The sequence below is a fragment of the Myxine glutinosa genome, chromosome 3 (assembly GCF_964187855.1).
Source record: "Myxine glutinosa chromosome 3, kmMyxGlut1.1, whole genome shotgun sequence".
Classification (NCBI taxonomy): Eukaryota; Metazoa; Chordata; class Myxini; order Myxiniformes; family Myxinidae; genus Myxine; species Myxine glutinosa.
Window position 1 is genome coordinate 119,556,134 of NC_136263.1, and position 27,816 is coordinate 119,583,949.

Sequence of the window (27,816 nt, forward strand, 5' to 3'; positions counted from 1 at the left end):
GCTGTCGTGTCATGGACCAAGGTGCCGTGGAGTCAGGGATGAATTTGCCTGGTACCCGCAGCGGTTGTCCGAAGACCAACTCTGCCGTGGACGCGCGCAGGTCGTCCTTGGGCACCGTCCTGAGGCCCAGCAGGACCTAGGGGAGCCTGTCAGCCCAGCTGCCGTCACGGAGGCTGGCCCGGAGCACGGCCATCATCGAGCGATGGAAGCGCTCGCACAGGCCATTGGCCTGGGGGTGGTAGGCCGTGGTGCGGTGCAGCTTGACGCCAAGCCCTTGCGCCACCGCTCCCCAGAGCTCCGAGGTGAACTGGGGGCCGTGGTCGGACGAGATGTCCAAGGGGGCACCGAACCGGGCAACCCAAGTGGCGATGAAAGCTTGCGCGACGTCAGCCGCAGCCGTCGCCGCCAATGGCACGGCCTCCGGCCACCGGTTGGTGCGGTCCACCATGGTGAGGAGGTGGGTGAAACCCCGCGAGGGGGGCAGAGGCCCCACCAAGTTGACGTGTACATGGTTGAACCGACGTTCGGGCACCGTAAACGGGGCCAACGGGGCCTGGTTGTGGCGGTGGAACTTCGCGCGCTGGCACGCGAGGCACGTTCTGGCCCAGTCGTGGACATTCTTCCGGAGGCCATGCCAGACGAACTTTGCCGTGACAAGCTTCTGGGAGGCCTTCGTGCCCGGGTGGGACAGGCCGTGGATGGCGTCAAAAAAAGGGCGCTGCCAGCCAGCGGGCACAATGGGGCGAGGCCGGCCGAGGGAGACGTCGCACAAGAGGGCAGTGCCCGCGACGTCGAACGGTACCTCGGTGACGCGGAGGCCCGTGATGGCGGTCTGAAAGGCCTGGACGTCGGGGTCGGCGGTCTGGTCCGCCGCCATCTGGGCATAGTCGATCCCGAGGTGGACCTCGTGTGCGACGGATCGGGAAAGGCAATCTGCCACCGGGTTGTCCTTACCCGCGACGTGTCGGATATCAGTCGTGTATTCGGACATGGCAGAGAGGTGACGCTGCTGCCGGGCCGACCACGGCTCGGCGACCTTGGCCATCGCGAAAACAAGGGGCTTGTGATCGACGAAGGCCGTGAACGGGTGGCCCTCGAGAAGATGGCGGAAGTGTCGGACCGCCAGGTGGAGCCCGAGAAGCTCGCGGTCGAAGGTGCTGTACCGGCGTTTGTGCGGGCGGAGCTGCCGGCTAAAAAAACGCCAGCGGCTGCCAAGCACCATTCACCCACTGTTCGTGCACCGCGCCCACCGCGTAGTCCGACGCGTCGGTGGTGAGGGCGATTGGTGCATCAGGCGCCGGGTGCGCCAGCATGGTGGCGTTGGCCAAGGCCAGCTTCGTGCCTGCAAACGCCGTGTCCATCTGCTCCGTCCAGGCGATATCACCTTTGCCCGGCTTCCCCCGGAGGGCCTCGTGCAGGGGGCGCAGGAGCTGGGTGACGTGGGGCACGAAGCGGTGATAAAAATTCACCATGCCCAGGAATTCCTGGAGCCCCTTGATAGTGCGGGGGCGCGGGAAACTCCTGACCGCCTCCACCTTGGCAGGTAAAGGGATGGCCCCATGCCTGGTGATGCGGTGCCCCAGGAAGTCGATGGCGGTGACGCCGAACCGGCACTTTGCGGGGTTGATTATCAGGCCATGCTGGCCCAGGTGTTCAAAGAGCGTGCGGAGATGGAGCAGGTGCTCCTCCCGGGACGTGCTCGCAACTAGGATGTCGTCCAGGTAGACGTAGACGAAGGACAAGTCGCGCAAGACGCTGTCCATGAGCCACTGGAATGCCTGGGCCGCACATTTCAACTCAAAAGGCATCCGCAAGAACTCGAAGAGGCCGAAAGGTGTTATAACGGCCGTCTTCGGCACGTCATCCGGTTTTACGGGGACCTGGTGGTAGCCCTGGATGAGGTCCACCTTGGAAAAAATGGTCGTTTTCACCAACCGGGCGGAAAAGTCCTGAATGTGCGGGACCGGGTAGCAGTCGGGGGTGGTGGCATCGTTGAGCCGGCGGTAGTCACCGCACGGCCGCCATCCGCCGCCGGGCTTGGGCACAATGTGCAGCGGTGAGGCCCATGCGCTGTTGGAGCGCCGGACGATGCCCAGCCGCTCCAGCGTGGTGAAATCCGCTTTCGCAACAGCGAGCTTCGTTGGGTCGAGGCGGCGTGCTCAGGCGTAGACCGGTGGTCCGACGGTGGGAATATGGTGTTCCACCCCGTGTTTGACGGCCACCGCTGAAAAGGTGGGCCGCGTGAGTGCCGGGAAACTGGCGAGGAGGCGGGTAAACTCGTCCGCTGCCGGAAGCGTACAGACCAACATCGCCGGGATGGAACCGCTCAGCAAGCCGCTCAGTGAGCAAGTGGGCGAGCTGAAGGTTTCGGCCTGGACGAGGCGTCTGCGCTTAACGTCCACCAACAGCCCATGTGCACAAAGGAAATCCACACCGAGCAGGGCCATTGGCACACTGGCGGTGACGAAAGACCATTGGAAGTGCTGTCCCCCGAACCGCAGCGAGAGACAACGCTTCCCGAATGTGCGGATGGGAGTTCCGTTGGCGACGAGCAAGGCGGGGCCACGGCCCGTGGCTTGCTTGTCGGATGCGGAGGTAGGGAGGACGCGGAGGCTCCAGTGTCGCACAGAAATCGACGACCAGACGAGGTGTCTGTGATGAAAAGGAGGCTGCCGGAATGGCCGACGCTCATGGCCGCAAGTGAGCGCCAGCCCTCTCGTTTCCCGACCCGTCGAAAAAGCACGGCGGGCGGCATGCCCTGGCCTTGCGGCCGAATCTGGCATGATAATAGCACCAGGTTTGCCCCGGTGGTGGCTGCTGCGTCGGTCGTGACGGCGGTGGTGGACGGGGTGTAGCAGCGGCCACGAGGGGATCAGGGGGCGCTGAAGCCTCCGCAACGGGATCTATTACGGCAGCGCTATACGTCGGCCGCGTGTCGCAGGCCGCGACAAATTTGTCCGCCTCTCTGGCCAGGGTGCGGCGTTCCGTTATGGCTGAACCAGCCAGCGCGAGCCGCACCTGCGCAGGTAGCTGGCGGAGGAAAAGCGCTCGGAAAAGGAAATCCGGGCGTTTGTCTCCAAGAAGGGACAACATATAGTCCATCTGAATGGACGGTCGTGTGTCGCCGAGGGCGGAAGGTCAAGGAGGCGGTCGGCACGGTCAGCCTCCGTGAGCCCAAACGTGGTGAGGAGAAGTCGTTTGAGCGGCGCGTACTTGTGGGCGCCCGGCGGGTGCCGAAGGAAGGACACGACGCGGGCGGCTGTGCCGGGCCCGAGGGCGGCGACTGCGTGAAAGTACATGGTGTCGTCCGCTGTGATGCCCCGGAGCTGGAATTGGGCCTCGGCCTGCACAAACCAAATGTCGGCCTGTGCTTCAAAGAACTCTGGGAGTTTGACGGCGTCAGCATTGGTAGCCATGGCGCGGTCAGGGGTCAGCTACGGCTGAACCAGTCGAGGTCACCAGTGTGGTGCTATGCACACACAACTCGTTTGTCAAGAAGGTAGGCCACCACGCGTTGAACAAAACCAAACACTTTATTCTATGCTCGCACGTAAGCACTGGGCCGGCTCGACTTTCGAGCCCGCGTATATATCCCGAGGCCACGCCTTGCCCTCGGGCGTGGCCGGTCGGCCGAAAGGCGGGGCATGTATTCCAGTTCAACCCTGAGCCTCATGACTCCTTTGCTCCGGGCGTGGCCCGAGCCTTGCTTCCATGTCCGGTCGCTCGCGTCACCCACTGGTGCGCGGAATTATGACCCGCTGGCATTGTGTCCGCCACAATATAATGCATCTACACATGATATCTCCCTCTTCATAAGGCAACAGGTTGGAACTTAGGTGTGTGTGTGTGTGTGTGTGTGTGTGTGTGTGTGTGTGTGTGTGTGTGTGTGTGTGTGTGTGTGTGTGTGTGTGTATGTGAGAGATTTAAATTTGACCTGCATTTTGGTTTGTATGTACGAATATATTAAAACCCTTTAGAATTACCTTTTATAATTACCATTTTGAATTACCCTTTTGTTACGGATTTGTTACTTCCGTCTTTGTGGTTTTCATCTACTTGAAGCATTTTTAGTTTCAGGTACTATTATTGTTACGGTTTCGGTGTGACATGGAGATAACTGTCTTCAAAGGTAAAAAATAGTGTTTCAGAAGAAAAACGAAATGGGTGAAGAAGAAACCAGAAGAAGAGAAGGAGAGGAGGCGGGCCCTGGAGATCGAGAGAGATCAAAGAAGAAAGGCTTCTCTGCTTCGTGATAGCGAGCGGACCTTGTGGACATTGGTAGTGAGCGAATGTTGGTTTCCCCGGCAAAGGGATTCCCGTGACAGTGTCGTTATTGCTGTTGCAAATAAACCTGCGTGACGGGGTTTGGTTCCGAGAGTGAATCATCGTTGGAGAGCAAGCTGACGGCTCCATTTATCGGCCGGTCAGCCATTTCACCTCGCACCAGCCCTTCGCCCGGTTCCACGTGTGTGTCGTGGGTTTTCCCGGAGCGACCTCAGCGTGGGAACCGCTGATTGTTCATGTCAGCTTCATTGTCGGGTGAACGGAAGGTGTGAGTTTCCACTCACCTTTTGGGTGAACCATTACCGGACCGACTTGGGCCCGACCTCTCACCAAGCGGCTCTTCTGCAGCTTTGACTATCGAATGACCTGTGTACAGGTCTCAGTATGACCTTTTCGTGTTGACCACCAGAGTGGGGATCGACTTTGGCCTGGTGTCATGACACCGTGACTTTGGAGAATATTACAGTTCACTCACGTTGGAGTACTGTGAGTTAATGATTAAGGAAAATATTGGTGGTACCATCAAAGGAATTGTATGGTTTATGATGTGCAAGTGAGAGTTTCCTTGTACTTGCGTTAAGTGTTATTATTGTGTGAGTTTGAATACAATAATTGGTTTTGTATCAATTGCTTGTTGTGGTTCGATCATTGGTCATTGGGACACACACAAACGAGCACATCTTTCTGCCGTGACTCCTTTCGAGGCTCGGAGGTACACCGTGGCCAGGGTTTAGGGAGGGGCACGTAACACTTTACAATTACCCTTTAGAATGATCCTTTGGAACCCTTTAGAATTATCATTTAGAATTACCCTTTAGAATTCCCCTTTGGAACCCTTTAGAATTATCATTTAGAAATACCCTTTAGAACTCCCCTTTGGAAATACCCTTTAGAATTACCCATTAGAATTACCCTTTAGAATTACCCTTTAGAATTATCATTCAATATTGCCCTTTAGAATTCCCCTTTGGAATTACCCTTTAGAACTCCCCTTTGGAATTACCCTTTAGAATTACCCTTTAGAATTACCCTTTAGAATTATCATTCAACATTGCCCTTTAGAATTCCCCATTAGAATTACGCTTTGGAATTCCCCTTTAGAATTATCTTTTAGAATTCCCCTTTAGAATTATCTTTTAGAATTACCCTTTAGAATTACCGTTTTCTCAGTTGGGAAACACTCACAGTCTGCCTGTCAATCTACATTCTACAGGATGAGTTTATGGTCATGTTGGGATTCCATCCCAAACTAGACAGCTCAAAGGCAAGCAAGTACACTACCGCTGAGTTATTGTCATACAGTTCAGGTCCACACACAGGTCATACATTGTCATACAGTCAGTTTCATTGGTCCAAACAGATCAAGGTGACAAATCTCACAGGAGAGGAGATGTGATAGGACTTCCCAATCTGAATTCTGCAAAACTGTGCAATGATTATTCTCCTATCTTCAAAGAAACCAACATGCAGAATGCCTTGCATTTTCCAAACACCGACGATATCAACTTACAGGCAAAAAACTGAGTTAATGTTTTCTTTTTTTTGGCTGGCGGAGGTCCAAGGTGGTGCTACTGCGTGCTTTTCATTTTTGATTCTGGAGTTTTGTAGTCTATCATTTTTCAGAGGTCATGCTTGCCTTTAAAAAAACAATAACTTTGTTTACTGAATCGGACTGAAAACACCAAACAAACTGACTTTCATTGCTTTTTGGTCAATGATCAGTTTGTCTTGTTACCCATCTCACAGTAACCTTTCAGAAGTTTGTCATCAATGATAAATTCACTACGACCAATACTAATGTTCATCTCTGAACTGATATGATGTACAGAAAGTGTTTGGTTCACGAAAATGAGATCTTGATCGATTTTGACTCACTTAATGTTTACATTGTTGATCGACGTGGCTCGCCTTGCACTATGTGATTCATTACCTGCATTTTAACGTTCACCTTTAAATGATTGGCACCAGTAAGACAAAGTCGTCATTGACAAGCAAAATCACAATACTGTTCAGCCAATTATCTGGAAGTTTCAAACACTTGATGTCTTCATTTATCAGATGTTTCACAAGTACTTGCTGTCTCACCCTCGTTATTCCACTTGCTGCCATCTTGATTTTCTGCACCTGCATTAAAGCAGGAGACACCTGATTATGGGTTTAATACCATCTGACACCTGATTTATTTAAGTGTCTTGGGGTAATTTGGGTCTTTGGAGTAATTGCTTACTTGGCTTACTTGGGGTATTAGGGTAATTCTTAGGGGTGTAATCCTCTTCCCCACACACAGGCGAATCCATATTCATATATTCACCTAATTGAATCAATTCTTCGTTGTCGCACACTCAACCTGTCCACCAAGTGTCTTCCAAATCCGTCCACAACTTTTTGAGATATCCTGCTATATATCAGTTTTAGCCCTATCTCTGAATGCTGAAGAATCGCTCTCGATGTCTCTCGGTCCCTGCTCTCAAATGTTGTGTTTGTGTCCTTCCCCCTCTCTCCTCATCTTGTCTACCGCTCCCCATGTTATATGTTTTATGTGTCGGTTTGTCTTTCTGTGTGATTAATGTTCGCTCTTTCACGAGCCTCGATCTTGTATACAAAAATAAAAAAAAATAAAAAATTCTACCAGGCGGATCCAGATCCGGATCTTCACCTAAGCTTGTCTAACGGAAGGATGAGGGATGTCAAATCATTCATTCAAAATTCATCATGTTCATTCAAATCATCATTCATTCATTATGTCATTCATCATGTTCATTCAAAAAATTTTAAAAAAAATAAACATTCATTCATTAATTCAAAAAAATATTCTTTCATTCAAAAAATTAATTCAAAAATAGTCTTTGATGGTGGTTCAATGTTGATGTGGTTTTTTTATTATTGTGAAATAAGAAAAATAAAAATAAAATTATCACAATGATATTGATGAATGAGGAGCAAATTACACAGGAAATGACATCTGTATTGGTCAAAGTATTCTGGATAAAATCAAGATGGTGACCAATATAGTCATAGATGTGCATCGTTCAGTTCATTGTGAAGTAGAACATCAAACCAGCTGAAATTCGCAGGAGACTGCCTGTGCAAGTGTTGATGGATGTCCTTTATGTATTTGTGTGTTTGAATGTTGCAGGAAGTTCAGACATGGACATGAATTGCTGAGCGATCTTGAACATTCTCGTCTACAATCACATGATGTCACAAAGTGTCTTGAACAGCTAATTTTAAAGAATCGCCAGATTACTGCAAGTGAGCAGAAGAACTTGCTTCATTGTCGGAAGATTGTTAACAATCATTCATTCTGAACTCTTTGGATGCTGCCAGTGGGAGTAAGATGATTTCTTGAAGAAGCTTGTGATTTGTGATGATACCTGGGCCCATCATTTCATGCCGGAGTCAAAGCAAGCAAGCACGGCAGTGAATATACTCTTGTTCCCCCACCACCATAAAATATTCAGAGTTCAGCCAATAGATGAAAAGCTAGTGTTTATGGGGATCTGAATGGTTTAATCAAATTGTAACTTATTGAACTTAGGAAAATAATTATCAATGTACAATAGAATACTGAGTTGTTTCACAATAATGTGAGATGAGTAATATGCAGACAAAATGCTCAGGTAGAAATATGAAGGTTCCTGCGTCACTTTTGCGCAATGACGTTTGTCCTTCAAGCCATGGATGCTGAAGGTCTTGTGTGATAAGGGAAGGAGAATATGAATCCACACAATAGCACAGCAATTGTTCATTGAACTTTCAGAATGCAGGGCATTTTCAGGTAAACATCAGGACTGTAAAAAGTTTAATTGTGTCTGTCAACAATGTAATAATCGATAAACATGTGGAGCGTCAATGATCTATCAATTTAGAACAAAGATGAGATGGTAAAACATTTTCTTTTTCATTCATTCGGTTTCTATCCATTCATGTGAAGTCCTTGGCTTTGCATCATTCCAGCACGTGTTTTTACCTTTCCACTGGCCTTGTGCCAGATAACTACAGGGAATTGAAAAAGTTTTCATACATAAGAGGCATGAACGGCCACGAAGAGAGGAGAATTACAGAAAAAAGTCCTCACATTGAAGGCCCGTCACTTTCAAAAAATGGAGCGAGTGAGATTTCAAAGCGGGTTCCAGGGGTGTGGAAGGATTACATGGATTGCGAAGTGGAACTCCTCAACTCCTTCATGACAATGTAAGGCAGTTAGCAATATACTGTATTGGTGAACAAACTCATGGTGGTTGAAGAACAACTCGGCCCTTTGCCTTACCCATGTCTGCTGCTTCTGAATTAGGGTTGGGGGGGGGGGGGGGGGGGATAATGTGTCTACTAATAAAGCTCCTCAAAACATGGCAGCTCTTAAATTATAAACATTTACGAGGGGTGTTCAAAGTGTTCGAGGACAAGGACACTCACAAAGAGTCAAAGACATGCCGATGTTTTATACTTCCCTAAAGAATAAGGACGCCTCATTTATTTGATATATATATATATATCAAACTCCTTAGTTTAGGAGTTTACCCCTTAGACCCTTTTGACCATTTACACCCCTTTGACCATTTACAACCCTTTAGACCCCTTACACTCCTTAGACCCTTTACACCTTTTTATTTATTTATTGTATATAAGATCGAGGCTCATGTAAGAGCTAACATTAATGACACTAGGGCATTGCCCGTACGTGGGTGCCCGTTCCTTGCCAATGCCCGTACTATATATATATCTAAAATTATATCCCCCCCCCCCTCTATTTACATGAAATGGTTTGGTCCATTCGCAACGACCACAGAACCCCCCCCCCTCTATTTACATGCAATGGTTTGGTCCAAAGCGAACGGTTTGGTCCATTCGATGTGATTCGATGATTCGATGTGAATGGTTTGGTCCATTCGCAACGACCACAGAACCCCCCCCTCTATTTACATGAATGGTTTGGTCCATTCGCAAAGCCAAAGCGAACGACCACAGAACCCCCCCCTCTATTTACATGAATGGTTTGGTCCATTCGCAAAGCCAAAGCGAACGACCACAGAACCCCCCCCCCCCTCTACTTACATGAATGGTTTGGTCCATTCGCAACGGCAAAGCGAACGGCGAACGGCTAAATCGCCATAGCTCGGTAAGTACTTGTCCGATTAATTTCAAACCTTTAAAAGGCACATCCTCGGGTCCCCAGCAATATACCTGGCAAGTTTCAAGTATATCGGACCGGTAGTTGTCGAGAAACAGCGGTCACAGACAAACGTACAGACGTACAGACGTACAGACGTACAAACGTACAAACGTACAAACGTACAGAGATTACTGGAATTATAGATAGATGGTGTAGGACCCCTGGTGTAATGTCTCACCTGGTGTAGGACCCCCCCCCCCCCCATTTATTGGGATCATCTTTCTTGTCATTTACACCAGGTGTTGCTCTCTACACATCCATAAACATAAAATGTCACTTTCCAAATGTACAATACAGATCTATCAAGATTAACTGTTAGCTTAAAACAATATGGCTAAAATTTCAGTAGTAGATAACCATGTAATTGTTTTTCTGCATAAAGAAAGAAAGACATTGAGTGAAATAGGTTGCACCACTCAAGTTTTAAGGTGTCATATCCAAAGCACAATCAACAAGTACAGGGAAACTTCATCTGTATTTGACAAACACTGGACTGGAAAATAATATCCTTAAGGAATAGAGAGAAGACAGGTCTTGAATTGACCATAGTACTGGTAGAAGGCTCAGGTGTCGTTATCCGTCTATCAAAAGTATGAAGGTGATTTTTGAAATGAGGAATTAATTGATGTGTTCCAGCAAGAAAACCTCTGTTGAGCAGGGGAAGAAGACTAAAATATGCACAAGAACATAAAAATTGAACTATGGTACAATGGTCAAAGGTGCTTTAGACAGACGAGTCAAAGTTTCAGCTTTTTAGGTCTATGTGAAGACACTGTCTGAGATGGCGAAAAACTGAAGCTTAGACCCTTACCTGAAGCCAACAATTAAGCATGGAGGATGTTTGATTCATGTTTGGAGATGCGTATTCTCACGTGGTTTTTGAAAATCGCTGAACGTTCATGCTAGATTGACTGCAGCAAGTTACAAATACATTTTAATCCACCAATTACACCCAGTGGTGTAAGACCTATTGGTCCAAACTTCATCTTACAGCAAGAAATGATTGAAAACCCTTTCAGAACTAGAACGGCACTCAGTTCGAGAGCATACCTCCACCAGGTGAACAGTTTACGTTTTGTATCCCAGAGCAGACCTGAAAATTACAACATCGAATCACATTTAATCAAAATCATCCATCCACAATTTTTTGAGATATTCTGCTTTGTATAGTTTTTGGCCCCATCTCCCAATGATGAAGAATCACTTAAAAAATTATACTGGCCAGATCCGGATCTTCACTAAAATTGAATCGTCCTCGTCAGACACCCAACCTGTCCTCCAAATTTCGTCCGCATCCGTCCACAACATTTTGAGATATCCTGCTATGTATAGCTTTTGGCCCTATCTCCCAATGGTGAAGAATCACTTTAAAAATTCTAGTAGCCGGATCCGAATCTCCGCCAACATCTAATCATTTCGTCCTTGTGACATACGCTACATCTCTGCCAAATTTCGTCCGAATCCGTCCACAACTTTGAGATATTTTGTTCACAAACGGACAGACAGACAGGGGTGAAAACAGAACCTCCATCAACCTTTGGTGGCGGAGGTAATGAAGAGGAAGCTGTAGTTCTTGAACGCATGTCATGGCCCCCTCAAAGCCCAGATCTCAATATCATTGAAGGTGTTTGGCAGGACTATTTGGACATCGAAAAAGTGAAAAAGAATCCCACAAACTTAGATGATCTTTGGAAGGTCTAGGGAGAGGCATGCAACACCATTCCACAAGAGTTTGTAACAAAACTGTTTGAAGGTGTCCCTAGAATAATGTCAATGGTTTTGAAGGAAAAGACTGGACATGGTAATAGTTTATATCAAAGTTTATTGTCTATAAATTTGGTTACGTTCTTTGAAGAACATTCTCTTTTTCATAAAGATGTATTTGCACTGAAAACAAATATATATATATATACTAGCAGAAGTACCCGGCATTGCCGGGCGGGGGAGGGGAGGGGAGAGGGGAGGGGAGGGGAACGGGGGGGAGGGGAGAAGAGGGGGGGGAGGGGAGAAGAGGGGGAGGGGGAGGGTGAGGGATGGGAAGGGGTAGGAGGGGGGAGCGGGAGGGGGAGAGGGGGAGGGGGAGATTTTTCATTAAGCATCAGAGTAGAAAAATGCAAAATGTCTCAGGCTTTTGCAGACCTTATGCTTTGGTGTTACCTACCTCTGTCACCGAAGGCAGATCGAGGTTACGTTTATCTAATGGTATACCAATGGCATCACATGTGATGAAATTGTTTACAGATCTTACCATTTGAATGTCTATAAAATCCACTGTATCACTACGTCCTCCAGTCCAAGTTACAACACCACTACTGCATGCACGATATTGCCTTTCAACATAGTTGATATCATTTTGCTGATGTTGCAATGATAGTGTCAGCAAACTTGGAGCTGCTCGGCCCATATTGCATTGGCCCCTGCATTTATTCCTGCAATGAAGTGCATGCCAAGTATAAGGTACAAAGAGCATTTTCTGCCATATTGCATTCCTAACAGTGTGCTGATGATTAACAATGCTGCCATTAACAGATGTGAAAACATATATTTTTATTGATATTAACTTGTGTCTCAACAACTGTAAAACCTTAAGGCTGCTAAATTGGTAACAAACTTTATCACATTACGTATATAAACATTCTGCATAGATTAAATGCATCGTTTTATCAGTTTCTCTGTTTACTGTAACCTACAAAGTGTCTGGCCATTGACATGTAAGTGGATTTCCCACAGTGGGAATTCAATTTCCAGTTATATCAGGCAGAGGGCCTTCTCAATACTTTCATGTTTGTTTGTGTCATCCATCTTCTGTTGTAAAGTTCAGGTGCTGCTGAAGCAACTGTTGGACAGGATATATGCTGGATGATTTGCCATTTCCTGCCACTTGTCATCTCGGTATGAATTTGGTCCTGGGCACTGATGCAAAATGGCCTATTCTTTCGAAAGGCACTGTTGGATCTATAGTAGATAAGCGAATACTGGCAGATTGCATAGCCGGCTTTAAAATTTCTGCCTGAATGGTTGTGTATGTTGCGATGTGAAATGCTGCTATGACAGGTTGCAGTGACGTCCTATTTTGTCAATACGATGATGGAAAATTTGTAACCTGTGCAATTGCACTGTCATTCATCTTGTAAATCCTAACCGGCCAAATATTCCATCTTCCTTTTCGTATTTCATACCCCAAAGGCCTAAATTACTGTAAAGTGGGCAGCCTGCAACATCAATATGTCATAACACTACTCTATTTATACAACAACAACAACAACATGCAATTTAAGGCCATTTTCCCTGCAAGAGCGGGGGTTAGCCTTGCGGTCCCCATGACAATCTTCTCCATTTTGCCCTATTTTCTGCATCTCCCCTTGTTAACCCCCTTGCCCGCATTTCTTCTTCCACCATCTTTAGCCAAGTCTTTCTTGGTCTTCCCCGTCCTCTACTTCCTTCTACATTCATTTCCATCACTCTTCTCAACCAGTCACTTTCATCCTTCCTCAACACATGACCAAACCATCTCAACCTGTTCCTTTTCACAGTATCAATCACAGGCTCTATTCCCATCATCTTTCGCAATTCATCATTTGTCTTCCTCTCTCTCAACGATACTCCGCACATCCACCGAACCATTCGCATTTCCACCCTTTCCAGCCTTCGTTGCTGCTCTACATTAATGACCCATGTCTCGCTCCCATAAATCATAACACTTCTCACACATGCAGCATACACCTTTCCCTTCAGCTTCAACGACACTCCCCTCCTCATCAGCACGCCACTCAGTTCCCGAAACTTCTTCCATGCACATCTCACTCTAGCAACCGTTGCCGAGTCTGATCCACCTTCTCCATTCAGCATGTCTCCGAGGTAGCAAAATGTTTTCACACCTTCCAGCTTGACGCCGTCTCCAAGATCCAACTCAACATTTCCTCCATCTGCAGCTCCCTCTGTGCACAGCTTACATTTGAATGTAGCTGCCACACTGGTTAATGACCCTCTCAGACCACTACATTTTTGATGAACCGACTCAGCGCACATTGTACATTGAATGGAGTTCACTCCGACACCCTTCCTGCACACAGCACACGCCACTTCCCAGTTCTTTCCACCTCACCACATGCTTTACCACTTGCCATCACCTTCGTCTTTCCTATATTCACCTTCAGACCTTTTGTCTCCATACATTCCTTCCACTTGTTCATCTTTTCCTTCAGTACATCCATACTTTCTGCAATCAACACCAGATCATCTGCATACAACAACTCCCACGGTAAACCCTCCTTTACGTTGTGAGCCAGCACCTCCATCACAGCTACAAATAGTAGTGGACTCAGTACTGACCGCTGATGCACTCCCACCTTCACCTCAAACTCACCACTGTTCCCGTCCTTCGTCCTTACAGCTGTGCACGCTCTTTTGTACATTGCCATCACTACTCTGATCAACCATTCCTCCACTTCTAACTTCCACAATGCCCATGTCAATTTTTCGTGTGGAACCCTATCGAATGCTTTCTCCAGATCAACAAACCCAAGAAACAACTTCTTCCTCTTCTCCATGTACTTCTCCTGCAACTGCCTCACAATAAAGAGCGCGTCTGTCTTTCCTCTTCCTGGCATAAATCCAAACTGCATTTCGTCGATCTTCACCTTCTTCCTTATCCTCCTCTCCAACACCCTTTCCAATACCTTCATTCCATGCTCCAATAACGTTATCGCTCGGTATGAGCCACACTCCAGAGGGTCACCTTTCCTCTTGTATAGAGGGACGAGGGTACTCAGTTCCCAATCCACTGGAATGCAACCTGCTTTCACCACCAGATTACAGATCTCTGCCATTCTCTTCACACCCCAACTTCCTGCTGCCTTCAACATATCTCCCACAACTCCCGTCGGCCCTCCCGCTTTTCTACTCTTCATTGCTTTTATCGCTTCCTCAACTTCCTTCTCAGTTATCTTCTCTGCTGGTCCTAAAACTGGGTTACTCTCTATGTTGCCATCCCATTCATTCTCTGTATTCAACAGCATTTCCATATATCTTTTCCATCTTCCTTTAATTCCAACTGGGTCCACAACGATTTGTCCCACTTCATCCTTCAAGCAACTCACCCCCATCATATCACACCTCTCTTTCGCTCTCTGCTTTGCAATCCTGAATACCGCTCTCTGAGCCTCTTCCGAATCCAAGCGTTCTCCGAACATTTTCCTACATGTCTCCTGCGCCTTTGCTACTTCTTTCTTTGCAGCCTTCTTGGCTGCCTTATAACTTTCATGATCTGCTTTTTCTGCTCCCGTACCCTTTGCCTTCTGCCACTCCTTGAACTTCTTCCTCTTCTCGTCAATCCTCTTTCCAACTTCCTCATCCCACCACCATGTTTCCGAGTGCCTCGGTGGTCCTTTTGTCCATCCACATACCTCACCAACGGCCCCCAACAGACTATCTTTCATTGACATCCAACCATGTTCAAGCTCAACCACATCATCCTCGACCCTACTCAGCCTCTCTTTTAATGCCTCCCTTACTGTCACCTCTTTCAACCTCCACACCTTCATTCTCGGTTGGTACTTCACCCGCCGAGCTCTCCTCGCACCTTTCACCCTTAAGTCGCAGACAACCAAGCGGTGCTGTGAAACAGCCTCCTCCCCAGGGATCACCTTTGTGTCCCGGAGGTGCCCCCTATCTCGCCTACGCACCATCAGGTAGTCAACAGTTGTCGTCGACCCATCTGACGTGTATGTAACATTGTAACAAGCTTATTATCCCCTTTATGGAACTGAGTATTACAAATCAACAAATCAGCTCCATCAGCAAACTCCAAAATCCTTTCATCTTCTCCATTTCTCACACCATATCCGTAACCCCCATGGACTCCCTCAAAACCGTCCATACTCCTTCCCACATGTCCATTTAGGTCTCCTCCTACCACAACAACTTAACACTACTCTATTTATAATTAGATAAATTTCTGTTTGTTTATTTGTTTGTTTGAATTCCACGCATTCCTAAACTGCTGGATGTTGAAAAGTGGTGCTTATACTTGGGGTGTGCATGAGAAGCTTTTAGGTGATTTTTTTCATAGTCCCCAGAGTTAAGGGTGGGAGCAGGGGACAATGGGGGGCTTTGGGTGGGTACACATTCCTCAACCACTGGATGGGATGGGTTGAGAACTGGTGATTGTACTAGAGGCGATTGATTGTGATTGTGTCTTGAGGGTTTTAGTTGGTCAAAAAACACATCGCCTGGAGATTCAGGATCAGCGGAGGACCCCCAATTCTCTCTATGTAAATGTGTATCATATAGCGCTGCCTGGTGGAAGCCTTTATTACAAGTAATAATACTGGAGAGTTCAATGAACAAGATAACCCGCACATTGTTACACAAGAATAAGCAAGGAAACTAGATGCTGGAGGAGGCCACTAACCCATCATACCTGTGCCACATCAACACCAGACCAATTATATCCATCAAAACGATGCAATTAAATTGGGGAATGAGGGAACGAATGTGGATGAGACGATATGGCCTGCCTCACATTAACTACACTGACTGAAGGACCCCGTGCCTTACTACTGTCTTAACTCTCCCCTTCTTTACGCCCAGACTACGGCCCCTAGTCCTATCTCTGTCTACTATGCTAAATGATTCTTCTGCACTTATTTTGTATATAACCTTCATTATCTTAAAAATGCCTATCGTATCCCTACCATAACCACATCTTTTCTAATGTTTAAAGCCCTGTCCCCTTTAGCCGCTCCTCATAGCTGAGTCTAGCCAGGCCCGGAAGCAATCTAGTAGGTCTGTGCTGAACACTCTCTATGGCAGTACTTATGTTATGTTCGCACTCTCTATGGCAGCTCTGTCCTTCTTTAGTTGAGGTAACCAAAACTGCACACAGTATTCTGGATGTGGCGTCACTAAGTTTCAAGTATGTACTTCAAATATTATTAAGATGATGATATTAAAGTTTGTTTAAAAAATCCGAAAGTTTAGCGCTACTGGAGCAGTCTTACACATCACCCTTATCTATCTATAATTCCAGTAATCTCTGTGTGTTTGTTTGTTTGTACGTTTGTACGTTTGTCTGTGACCGCTGTTTCTCGACAACCACGGGTCCGATATACTTTAAACTTGCCAGGTATATTGCTGGGGACCCGAGGATGTGCCTTTTCAAGGTTTCATATTAATCGGACAATTACTTACCGAGCTATGTCCAAAAAACGATTCAACCAATCAGAGAGCAGCGAGCTATCGCGTGTGCCGAACGTGGCGGACACACTCTGCCTCGGATGGCACATTTGAGAGCGTATTCATTTATTTCACGTTTGCAAACTATGTTGCCGCTATGTTGGCGTTAAACTATGTTTTAAAACTAATAAAAACCATTTCATCTAAATAGAGGGGGGGGGGGGGGGATTGTCACTGTACTCGCAAGCCGTTCGCCGTTCGCTTTGGCGTTGCGAATGGACCAACACATTTCATGGACCAAACCATTTCATGTAAAGCGTTCGCCGTTCGCTTTGGCGTTGCGAATGGACCAAAACATTTCATGAACCAAACCATTTCATGTAAATAGAGGGGGGGATATAATTTTAGATATAGATATAGTACGGGCATGCCCTAGTACACTGTAATAAGACGACATTGAGTCACAATTTAGGTGATGGAGGCTGTATTGATACCCATAGAACGCAGGATCAATCAGCCTCGTAGACCATGGGCCGAGCCCCTGTTTTGTTTACTTTCGTGACCCACCTCGCATATCTACCTGCATTTATAACATATTGTGTAAAAATATTACAGAATTCATATCTGAAACTCGTCCAGCACAAAACCTGCACATATTTTCAAAATGTGGAAAAAACACCCAGAATTTTGACGATTTAAAAAATAAATATTGTCCAATCACAGCAAGTGTAACACAGACCATGATCGGCCGTGAGCACTAATTAGCCAATCGTGTGCTTCGTTTCAGACTGTACATACAGTATTGGCGCAGATGTCATGGCGACTTACTGTCATGTCGTCAGATGCAGCTACGGAAGGCGACTTTAAATGACAATAAGAACACTTTTCATGCCAAAGTATCTGCCTTTGAATTACACTAGACGACCCATGACCCGTTGGGTCAATGTTATTATATATAATTAAGGGGTTACCATGGTTACAGTGGGGGTCAAAGGTCAACCTATGGCGAAGATATATAATTTTCTCACACTTTCTAATAGAGAGGCAAAATGCCATATAAAACTAAATTTACTGGTTCTAATTGCTTTTATTTATCAATCCTCACATAGAAGAGCAGTTTTTAGTAATGAGCAGTGAGGAGAAGACCCCTCAGCCAATGATGCCACCCCTCAGCCAATGATGTGACCCCTCAGCCAATGATGCTACCCCTCAGCCAATGATGTGACCCCTCAGCCAATGATGCTACACCTCAGCCAATGATGCCACCCCGCAGCCAATGATGTGACCCCTCAGCCAATGATGCCACCCCGCAGCCAATGATGTGACCCCTCAGCCAATGATGTGACCCCTCAGCCAATTATGCCACCCCTCAACCAATGATGTGACCCCTCAGCCAATGATGCTACCCCTCAGCCAATGATGTGACCCCTCAGCCAATGATGCTACACCTCAGCCAATGATGCCACCCCGCAGCCAATGATGTGACCCCTCAGCCAATGATGTCGCCCCTCAACCAATGATGTCACCCCTCAGCCAATGATGTCTCCCCTCAGCCAATGATGTCGCCCCTCAGCCAATGATGTCGCCCCTCAGCCAATGATGCCGCCCCTCAGCCAATGATGTCGCCCCTCAGCCAATGATGCCGCCCCTCAGCTAATGATGCCACCCCTCAGCCAATGATGCTACCCCTCAGCCAATGATGTGACCCCTCAGCCAATGATGCTACACCTCAGCCAATGATGCTACCCCTCAGCCAATGATGCTACCCCTCAGCCAATGATGCTACCCCTCAGCCAATGATGCCACCCCTCAGCCAATGATGCTACCCCTCAGCCAATGATGTGACCCCTCAGCCAATGATGCTACACCTCAGCCAATGATGCTACCCCTCAGCCAATGATGCTACCCCTCAGCCAATGATGCTACCCCTCAGCCAATGATGCTACCCCTCAGCCAATGATGCTACCCCTCAGCCAATGATGCTACACCTCAGCCAATGATGCTACCCCTCAGCCAATGATGCTACCCCTCAGCCAATGATGCTACCCCTCAGCCAATGATGCTACCCCTCAGCCAATGATGCTACGCCTCAGCCAATGATGATGATGATGCTACCCCTAGACGACCCATGACCCGTTGGGTCAATGTCAGTTTGAATAGATATGAGAATAGAACTAAAGCGAATGCTGGACATCATCAGGGAGATTATTTGGGCCAGCAAGCCATAAGGCTCACCTCTCCAGCGTTCTAAATCACTTACCTGTGACACGTGATTTCGGCCCTTATCTCCGATCACGTTGACGGAAATCACCACAGCATATCGTCAAGATCCCTCCAAAAGGCTCGTCTTTGTCACATACATCACGCAACGTGCGATCCACAGCCTCGAAACTCTCTCTCCTGATCATAGGACACTCATCCCACACGATGAGTTTTGTACTTCGAAAGAGGTGTGCGATAGTGGAATTTTTATCGATGTTGCATACGCCATCTTCCCTCGGTGTCAGAGGGATTTGGAACCTTGAGTGCGCTGTTCTTCCACCAGGCATGAGGGTAGCAGCTATGCCAGATGAGGCCACCGCAAGGGCAACTTCTCCACTCGCTCTCACTTTAGAGAGAATCAGGTTAATAAGAAACGTCTTCCCTGTGCCTCCAGGCGCGTCAATGAAAATCATTGATGACTGATTCGTGCGGATGTTGCTATTCGCGTCCATAGACGTGAGGTGTGATTCGTTGTCCGCGTCCATAGCGCCGTCGGAGGGTTGATACGACATTCTTCCTGCAAATAGTATTGTGTTTGTGCTATCGTTTTGCCGATCATCAAATGACAAATAAATTACATTGTGAAAATTAAAGATTTCAAATAAACCTATTTAAAGTGTATGCGCATATAAATAATAAAAAAAATCAAAGAAATATCTCTCGGTAATTTCCTGAAACATATTTTACTTCCGGGTAATAATGTTGAATGAAATAACGAAGATATATACTGTATGCCTGTTATTTTAGGCGGTGTATTTTCGTATATCAACGTGGCGCGATTTTTAAAATATATCTCTGCAATTTCCCGTGTGTGCGTGAATGTTCTCAATTATTTCTTTTACCGAGTCTAAAACCATCGATAAAAATGAAATCAGATGGCGACTTACATTGAAGATAAAGGCGTGAAACAGACTCAATGGCCTTGAAGATACAAGCCTTTCAGAATTCATTTCATTCTATAAACGGAAACTTTCATCGGATTTTCTTCCCGTTTTTTTTCAACCGAGTCTAAAACTATGTTAGCGACTGTGAAAAATGAAATGATATATCGAATTTGATTTGAAATAAAACTGAGAGAGAGAGCAAGACACCACGGGCCTACAAAACAGGCCTCAAAGCTATGCGAGTTAATAAAATGGTGGATATTACTACTCTCTCAAAGGGGTAAGCCACGCCCCCGGACCGATCGAATGTTACATACAAACACGCAAGATTTCAATTTTATAATTATATAGATTGACATGTACTTGCTATAGGTGTGTGTGTGTGTGTGTGTTTGTGTATGGGTGTGTGTGTGTGTTTGTGTGTGTGTGTGTGTATATGCGGATGTATGTGCATATGTGTGTGTGTGTGTATGTGTATGGGAATGTGGATGTGTGTGCATATGTGTGTGTGTATGTGAGTTTGGGGATGTGTGTGTGTGTGTATGTGTGTGTGTGTGTGTGTGTGTGTGTGTGTGAATGGGGATTGTTGATGTGTGTGTGTGTGTGTGTATGGAGATGTGTGTGTGTGTGTGTTTGTGTGGATGTGGTTGTGTGTGTATGTGTGTGTGTGTGTGTGTGTGTGTGTGTGTATGAGGATGTTGATGTGTGTGTGTGTGTGTGTGTGTGTGTGTGTGTGTGTGAGGGGGTGTAGGACCTCATTCACTCACACTCCAAGGCAGTTTCCCCAACTCTACATAGTCTACATAGTCCACATACTTTATATTTAGAATTCTCATTGTTATACACAGCTATATAATAATGGACACAAGATGGTGCTATGGTTTTTGCTAATTAGGATAACTAATTAATGTGCAACTTTTTGCACTGTCGAGTTATGGATTCTTTATAAGTGAGTTTTAAACTAAATATTGTTATGTGTTACCTCCCCAAACTCCGGTTATGGTGCCCCTCAGAGTCTCGAGCAGGAACACGGCAGAAAGATTTGTTATTTTGAGTGTTCTCATAAATCATGGAAAAACCACACTCAGTGCAATTGTGTCTAACAAAATCAGTAATTGTATTAAGAACTCTCACATACACAATAATAACACTCTTAACGAAAGTACCATAAAAATATAATTTGCATCTCCTGAACAATACACATGATGGTACCATCATTCCCCAATGCTCTCAAAGCAATAAACTCATGATACGCCAAACGTGAGTTGAATGTAACAATCCCAAAGTCCGTGCACGAAGCCCCACCCTGGGCGAAGTTTGAAGTCGTGCAGAATGGTAAGAACAATAGGCAGGTATCTGCGTGGCTCCGGACGAGGAGTTACGAGGTGAGAGGTCGATATGGGAATTAAGCCAATATGGGAACCAATGGCAATCCACATGATGATGTTGATATGGGAATCCCAATGACAAAACACAATTCACCAGGCGGACAGCCTCCTCGAGGAAAAGTGGCAGATTCGCCTGTAATGGAAGCGCTTGCTTTCCCGCCAACAATAGTTCACGCTCGGTACCAAAACATGAGACGCAGGTTTAATTACAATCGCAATATGGGGCGATGTCGCGGGCAATCCCTTTTCCCGGGAAGCCTCAATTCATTCGCGACCAATATCGAGAAGTCCGCTCGCAGCCTCGATGCGACTCACGGCCGTGTCTTTTTCCCTGCCGATCTTTCTCCTCTCTCCTTTTCCGGTTTCTTTGCCGCGTTTTTCTTTTTCCGTTTCGGTTTCGTTTTTCTTATCAAACATTTATTTTTACCTTTTACTAAAGTCATCTCCATTTCACACAAAAATCTTAACAACAATATTACCTGAAACTTAAAATCCTACAAGTATATAATAACAACAAAGGCGGAAGTGACGAATCCATAACAATATATGCAAAATTTCAGCTAGATACCAGAGGTGGGTCATAAAAGTGAAAAACTAGACACATATTTTGCTTGTTCGGCCGACGGTCTATCATACTTACCTAACCATATTGGCTTCTTCACCTCTATAGGGTCCCCTCTCACATGCCATGTACTCTCGTGCTGGCATGGTTCATGGAAGTGTTATGAAGGTGATTTGTGTTCCACAATGTTCAGGTATATAATTCAATTTAAATAAAGGTTTAAAGATGTTTAAAGACATACAAATAGAATAATTCCATGTTTTATCGCCATTCTACCAATAGTCTATTTCATCACCCCATCTAACATGTTACATTAGTTATTCGTGCCTGTTGTTTGTGTCCTTTATAACATCCTTAAAACCGTAAGTTTCCTGTTTGGAATTATTTAAATTTTGTTTGACTGCCTGGGCGGCAAACGGAGTTAAAATATTGTCTCATTCCTCTCTGTACATGTGCGATCAGTACAAATTCGGAGGTAAATTACAGTCAAACGAGAAACTTGTATTCCTATTCATGTTCCGATTCGTGTTCAAATATAACATTCGATTTAAATAAGTTGTTTCTCGATCATAAACTGATGAGACGGATAGATAGACCGATGGACATTAAGCAATTAACTCCCCTTTTCTCTTCGTGTGTGTGGGGTAAGAATACACCATATACATTACAGAAGTAGGACAATTATTCCATCCATAATGATGAGTTCTTTGCAGGTAATGGAATAGAGCAAGTATGTAGTACATGTTCTAGAGCTAACTGGTATCAAAGAGAGGCGCAGAGCACCCCTCCCTTTATATATGGGGTCGTTTCTCTGTATGCAGCTTTAACATGGGGACTGAAAATACGTTTCTCGGCCTCTACTGGACGAAATTGGCTGCAAATTTCAGAAGTAAATGCTTTGTACATGGAGGTAATATGTTCCAAATTTCAGCAACGTCTGTTTCCACATTCTTGAGTTTTCGCATTTAGAAAACCCTCGAAATCACGTTGGTGTCTGTCCGTCCCTCCGTCTGTCACCCAAAATGTGTTGCCACTCATATCTCAAGGCCTATACATTTAAACTTGCTGAAACTTGGAATATACATCGGCTAATAGGTCTAGTTAATGGCTTTTGAAACAAATTCCACCTAAGTGCTATATATTTTGCTTTAAAATTAAATATACATAAATAAATATATAAAAATATATACACACTTTATAACTCTTCAAAATATTATTACCAAAGTCAAATTTGTTGGATTAATGGCCTAATGGATAAGGTGTCAGACTCCCAAGTGGGGGAGTGTCGGCTCGAATCTCATCTGGGTTGAATAATTTTTTTCTTCTTAGTTTTTTAAGTCTTTTACGTATATCGTCTTGAATTAATCAAAGGGAGGTGCAAAGCCTTTATATGGGATCCTTGAAATATTTTGCCCCTAACTTTCTTCCATCTAAAGTGATGTGCAGCACAGCTTCAAAGGAGGACATACAACCATTAAGACAATTTTCAGGCGTTTCCTTTTTTTTGCCCAAACTCAAAAGCTAAATAAACAAAAATTAATATGAAAAAATTATGTTCTTCTTTTTCTTCTTTAATTTCCCGAATGATTCCCACCTTTTTGTGGGGTTCGCCACCATTGAGTCTAGCTCAATCCTTTCTGGAACCAGATGGACGGCCTAACATATGACTGTAGTGGAAATATGGAATGCAGAATTTATCCATGGTGCTAGTTGGCAGTGTAACCCATATACTCTTTATGATTGGCACTGTGGGATCTAAAAAAAAAACACAAATAGTCCCAGTGCTGGCAGATGGGTCATCTGGCTTAACATCCTTCCAATGGACTGAACAAATACACGAGTAAATGGCTCTGCCTGCATGTGAAACACGAGGGTGACGGTTTATAGCTGGTTCGACATTTGAACCTGGACTAGACAGTTCAAAGACATACCTGTAAAATATCTTATCGGCACACGGAATTTTTGTCTTGTTGTACACCGCTCCTTTCCTATACCATCTCCAGGCGCTGCATGACACGCGCTGAAAGGGGGTACTCAGTTTTTGTCCCCCGTAGCACCACGTAGCGAAAGGGAGACTATGGTTTTCCCGTCCGTCCGTCCGTGCGTGCGTGCGTCCGTCCTTCCATGCGTGCGTGCGGACGTGCGTGCGTGCGTGCGTAAGCGAAGGACCGAATTATAATTTGGTGTGTGGGTGCAACTAGGCATAAGGAAGAACTCTATTGAAAATTGGGTCGCCACGTCAAACGCCACGATGGCCGCCACCATATATATGTCTGAACCTTGTGAGAGAAATATCTTTAAAAATAAACGAACTACTAACTTCTAATCTGGTGTGTGGGTGTATCTACGCATAAGGAAAAAAGCCTTTGAAAATTGGGTCGCCACGTCAAAATCCAAGATGGCCGCCACCATGTATGTCTGAACTTTGTGAGCGAAATATCTTGAAAAATAAGCGAAGTACCAACTTCTAATCTTGTGTGTGGGTGTATCTGATGCCTCCTCACTCTCTGAAGACCTGGACAAAATCACAGACTGGTCAAACAAGTGGAACATGTCTTTCAATCCTGACAAATCTCACACTCTTACTATGTCTCTCCGAAAAGATCGACTGGACAACCCTCCCATCCACTTTCTCAACAATCCTCTCCAAGAAGTTCTGTCGCTCAAGATTTTGGGTCTCACTATCTGCCATGATCTTTCTTGGGAAAACCACATTTCCAAGCTGGCCTCAAAAGCCAGTCGCCGACTGGGCATCCTCCGTCGTGCGAAGTCCTTCCTCGGCACACCTGAGCTCCTCACCACATACAAGGCTTTCATCCGCAGCTCAATGGAATACTGTTCTCCCCTATGGGCCGGTGCTCCTGCCTCACACCTAGCTCGGCTTCACGCTGTTGAAACCAAAGCTTTCAGAATTATTGGAATCTCCCGCGATGAAGCTATCTCTGAGGGCCTTTCACTCACTCACCGCAGGCAGGTAGGTGGTCTTTCTGTCTTCTACCGACTCCTCTCCGGCCTTGCACCCCCAGCTCTCTCTGTGCTCTGTCCCCCAAATATTCCTACAGGTCGCACAAGATCTGCCAGCAACCCTCTGATGGTTAAACTGCCGAAATCTCGGCTCTCCGCTCACCTTCACTCTTTCATTCCTCTTTTCTCCCGCCTCTGGAACAAACTCCCTCACTCCCTTCAATCCCACTCCTCCCTCCAGGTCTTTAAAACAGCTGTTCACCACCATCTCTTATCTTCCCCCATCCAAAACCTTGATCTTTTCTACCCCCGCTAATTCACCCCAGATCCACCTTGTTTGAAATTCCAACTTCTTTCCTGGAAGTCCTGGCAGTGTCCATATGTTTTATACCTCTCCCACTGCCCCCTTCCCACGCCCCCCCCCCCCCCAAAGCCCTCGCCCTCTCTCAGATCTCTCGATGTCTCCATGTCTCTCGGTCCCTGCTCTCAAATGTTGTGTTTGTGTCCTTCCCCCTCTCTCCCCATCTTGTCTACCGCTCCCTATGTTATATGTTTTATGTGTCGGTTTGTCTTTCTGTGTGATTAATGTTCGCTCTTTCACGAGCCTCGATATTGTATACAAAAAAAAAAAAAAAAAAAAAAAAAAAATAATAATCTCGGCATAAGGAAGAATGCTATTGAAAATTGGGTCGCCACGTCAAAATCTAAGATGGCCGCCACCACGTATGTCTGAACATTGTGAGCGAAATATCTTGAAAAATAAGCGAAGTACTAACTTCTAATCTGGTGTGTGGGCGTATCTAGGCATAAGGAAGAACGCTATTGCAAATTGGGGCGCCACCTCAAAATCCAAGATGGCCGCCACCATATATATGTCTGAACCTTGTGAGCGAAATATCTTGAAATATAAACGAACTACTAACTTCTAATCTGGTGTGTGGGTGTATCTACGCATAAGGAAGAATGCTATTGAAAATTGGGTCGCCACGTCAAAATCCAAGATGGCCACCTTGCGTCTTCCACTTTGTCAACTCACATCACTTCACCGACGGGGGACCGAGGCGTAACGTTTGTCACTCTGGTTGTTTTCATGTTGTACACCGCTCTTTTCCTATGCCATCTCCAGGCACTGCATAACGGCATTGCCGGGCACCGAGGGGGGCTCGGCAATGACGCGCACTGAAAGGGAGTACTCAGTTTTCACTCCGTGTGTTTGTTGTACACCGCACCTTTCCTATGCCATCTCCAGGCACTGCATAACGTCATTGCCGGGCACCGAAGGGGGCTCTGCAATGACGCATGCTGAAAGGGAGTACTCAGTTTTCACTCTCGTTGTTTTCTTGTTAGTTTGTTTTCTTGTTGTACACCGCTCCTTTCCTATGCCATCACCAGGCACTGCATAACGTCATTGCCGGGCACCGAAGGGGGCTCGGCAATGACGCATGCTGAAAGGGAGTACTCAGCTTTCACTCTGGTTGTTTTCTTGTTTGTTTGTTTTCTTGTTGTACAACGCTCCTTTCCTATGCCATCTCTAGGCGCTGCATAACGTCATTGCCGGGCACCGAAGGGGGCTCGGCAATGACGCATGCTGAAAGGGAGTACTCAGTTTTCACTCTGGTTGTTTTCTTGTTTGTTTGTTTTCTTGTTGTACAACGCTCCTTTCCTATGCCCTCTCCAGGCGCTGCATAACGGCATTGCCGGGCACCAAAGGGGGCTCGGCAATGACGCATGCTGAAAGGGAGTACTCAGTTTTCACTCTGGTTGTTTGTTTATTTGCTTTCTTGTTTTCTTGTTTTCTTTTTTTCCGGGTGATATCTCAGCCATCATTTGAGCTAGGAAGCTTAAATTTGGGCACAATAGTGAGTTACTACCTTCTCAAAAAAGGTATTTTTTGTTTTTTGATTAATCAATTAATTGATTAGTTACTTAATTATTATCGATTAAGTACTTATATATTTCCTTTCTCTTCTGGGCATTATCTCAGGCACCTTTTGAGTTAGGAAGCTGGTATTTGGACATGCCAATGACCAAGTGATTTGGCTGTAAAGGCTATTTTTGATTTATTGATTGATCAATGAATCGATTAATTATTTAATTATTCGATTAATGACAAACATTTTTTTTAAGTTACAGATTCGGATGAAACGGTGGTGGTTTAGGTATTCTATTAGCCAAATGATTAATTATTTAATTATTTTATGATTATTATATATTTATTTTCATTATTAATCATTTATTTATTTTCTTTCTCATTTGGGCAATATCTCAGGCACCTTTTGAGCTAGGAAGCTGATATTTGGATACAACAGTGACCAACTTCGCTGTGACCAACAACTTCGCTTCGCTGTGATACAACAGTGACCAACCAACTTCGCTCTTTCACGAGCCTCGATCTTGTATACAAAAAAAAAAAAAAAAAAAAAAAAAAAAAACAGTGACCAACTGATGTGGCGATAAAGGATATTTTTGATTCATTGAATAATCAATTAATTATTTAATTTTTTTGATTAATGACTTATTTCATTAATCTTCAAAAAGTTACAGCTTTGGATGAAGCACTGATGGTTTATGTATGCTATTAGCCAATTGATTAAGAAAATATTTTATGATTACTATTTATTGATTTTAATTATGCAATTAATCAATTCATTATTGTATACCTCTCCCACCCAATACAGTGTCTATGAGCCACACGGCAGTATTGCCGGGTGCCAATGGCACCCCGCCAATGCTGCGCTGGAGGATATTTATTTATTTGGCATGGGGGTGGTGTACTTTGAATGCATCTGTACTTGTGTTTTTATATTAAATTGTTATAAAAACAAAACGTTTAAAATCAAACAACATTCGTCGTAAAAAAATTCAAATTTGGGTTCTTTGGATTTCGAATGAAAATGAATGAATGAATGATCGTTTTAAGGCAATTTTTCCCCGCTAGAGCAGGGGTTAGCCTTGCGGGCCCCATGACAATCATGGATCCCTGTTTGAGGCAATGTTTTTATGGCCGGATGCACTTCCTGACGCCAACCTTTGATTGACGCCAATTTGACACCTTGGATTTCGAATGAGGTACAATTATTCACAGTAATGTGTGCAATTATGAAAACGTCAAGAATTATGGAC

General features: G+C 45.5%; 1 protein-coding gene across 4 annotated transcripts in view; it reads left to right on the forward strand.

Annotated features, from left to right (window-relative positions):
- LOC137423241 (uncharacterized) overlaps positions 1-27,816 on the forward strand; it is a 47,500-nt gene that overhangs the window by 10,644 nt on the left and 9,040 nt on the right. The window contains exon 1 of one of the 4 annotated variants that reach the window (XR_013622871.1): positions 11,848-11,914. The exons of 2 other annotated variants lie outside the window; for them this stretch is intronic. The gene's annotated coding sequence lies outside the window, so the exon portion shown is untranslated. Of the gene's footprint in view, positions 1-11,847; positions 11,915-12,243; positions 12,350-27,816 lie in introns of those variants that run through there. One more of the 4 variants, XR_013622870.1, reaches the window with a different exon arrangement.